Source organism: Hevea brasiliensis, chromosome 11, assembly GCF_030052815.1.
Source record: "Hevea brasiliensis isolate MT/VB/25A 57/8 chromosome 11, ASM3005281v1, whole genome shotgun sequence".
Taxonomy (NCBI): Eukaryota; Viridiplantae; Streptophyta; class Magnoliopsida; order Malpighiales; family Euphorbiaceae; genus Hevea; species Hevea brasiliensis.
The window spans coordinates 15,301,867-15,304,241 of record NC_079503.1 but is presented as its reverse complement, the minus strand read 5'-3'; the positions used below and the strand labels follow the sequence as shown (position 1 = coordinate 15,304,241).

At 34.9% G+C, this 2,375-nt stretch overlaps 1 non-coding gene across 1 annotated transcript; it reads left to right on the top strand.

Moving 5' to 3' along the window:
* Positions 1-1,328: 1,328 nt before the first annotated feature.
* Positions 1,329-1,436, top strand: LOC131170944 (small nucleolar RNA R71). The gene has a single exon (XR_009141707.1). It is a non-coding gene; the product is annotated as a small nucleolar RNA R71 (small nucleolar RNA).
* Positions 1,437-2,375: the final 939 nt, after the last annotated feature.

Below are 2,375 nucleotides of genomic sequence, written 5' to 3'. Positions count from 1 at the left end.
ATGTGGCATGGAATTGAAAAACTCCCTGGATCTTTTAGCTTTGGAAGAAGTTTCCTTTGGAGAATAGCACTGCATTTCTCTATTAAGGCTAAAGTCTTATGATCTTCAAGTCTTCTTTTGTTTGAGAGGATTTCTTTTAGAAACTTTGCATAAGAGGGCATTTGGGAAAAAGCATCAATAAAAGGCACATTAATGTATAGCTTCTTCAACACTTCTAGGAACTTCTCAAATTGTTTGTCCAATCTTGCTTTTTGAAACCATTATGGAAAAGGAAGTTGTGGCTTGTAAGGCTCTGGAGGTATGTATTTCTCCTCTTTCTCTTCACTCTTATCTTTGCCTTTTCTTATACTTTCTTTCTTTTTACTCTCTTATTTTTCATCTCCCTTAACATCTTTTTCTTGTGAAGCATCACTCTCATTCTTCTTCTCAACTTTCTCATCTTTTCTCTTCTCACTCTTCGCAATCTCATCACCATGCACAATTTTACCACTCCTTAGTGTGATGGCATGACATTGCTTCCTTGGTTTTCTATCTTACTCGAAAGTTTCCCCATAGATTTGGGACTTGATGAGCATGTTTATTGTGCAATCTGATTTTCCAGCATCCTATTATGTGTTTGCATTTGTTCCAGCCTCACTTTCATCACTCTCATCTCTTCATCATGCTTAGTTTGATTAGCAAGTATTTGTTATAACAGAGCTTCAGTTGTAAAACCTTGTTCTTGCTGTTTTGGTAAAGGTTCAGAATTTGTATTCCTTTATTGAAAACCAAGTGGTGGTTGCCTAGGCTGTTATGGATGCCCTTTTTGTTATGGTGGAAAGTTCTGAGTTGAAGCTTGATTTTGCTAATTTTCCCATGAAAAATTGGGATGGTTCTTCTAAGCTGTATTATATGCATGAGAGTAAGGATTTCCCATCTATTTTTGCCCATAATTCCCAAAATAGGAAACTTGTTCTCTATAGTCAACTCCACAACTCATTGTTCCTTCTGCATAAACAACTTATTGAGAACTTTTAGAAGATGATGAAGTGACTAACATACTTAAATCCTCCATTTTCTTAGCAAGGATAGTGGTGAGTGCATCAAATTTAGCATTGATCATGTTGAAAGGATCAAGTTCATACATCCCAGCTGCTTACATCTTTTAAGTTGGAGCTGGCCCTTTTGGACTACTTCGCAGATGAGTATTCTTTGCAATTTTCTCTAAAAGCTCATAAGCTTCATCCTCATGCTTAATTATGAATTCCGTTCCAATTTGAGCATCAATGATCCCTCTAATTGCAGGAGTAACATTTGTATAAAAATTCTAATTTACCACCCATTTTGGAATGGCATGATGTGGACATTGTCTCTCCAACTCCTTCCATCTCATCCATGACTCATAAAGAGTCTCATCCTCTCTAAGTCAAAAAGTAATCATTTGATTCTTTAATTCTTGAGTTTTTCCGGGTGGGAAATATTGGGCAAGGAATGTATCAGTGAGCTACTCTCAATTTGTGATTTAATTATGAGGTAGAGAATCAAGCTAATCCAAAGCTCTATCCTTCAAAGAGAATGGGAATAATTTTAGCCTTGCTGCATCATTAGACACTCCTGGTTGCTTTTGCATATCATAAATCATAGCAAACTTCTTAAGATGGGTGTGTGGGTTTTCTGAAGGATGACTTCTAAATTGAGAATTCTGAATAATTTGAAGTACCCCATAATCCATCTTATAGCTATTTTCATTAATTCTTAGTCTTACTATGCTATTTCTCTAATCATCAAAATGAGGGAATGGATGATCCATCATACTTCCCTTAGGCACATTAGCATTGACAACTTCTTCCCCATGAGCATCATTCTCATTGTTCTGATTGTTTACACCATTACCACCACCACCAATTCTAACTCTTTTCTCAGCCATTTCTATCTCAACTTCAACTACTCTCAAAGCTTCTTTTCTTCTTCTGGTTTCCTTCTTGTTGGCTCTACAAAACTTCTCAATTTCAGGATTGAATAAGAGAGATGTGTCACTTTTGCTGTTGGCTCTTCTTATAAAAGATCAAAAAGTACCTAAAAAGAACAATTAACCTCAAAGTGAAAAGATAATATAAGAATAAAATCTATGAATAACTAAAATAATCAAGAATTCAATCTTAAACAAACAACTCGCTAGCAACGGTGCCAAAAACTTGATGTGGCCCAACCATAAGTGCACAGGTCATTCAAGTAGTATAGAAAAGGATATCATTCCCACAAAGAGTTGTATTTTCAAATGAATTTTTGATGTAAAATGAACTATACTAAAATTGTAATTTAATCAAACAAATAAAAGAAATTAGGGAATTTGATATTTAAAGTATGAAAATGCAAAACTAAATTCAAACAATGAC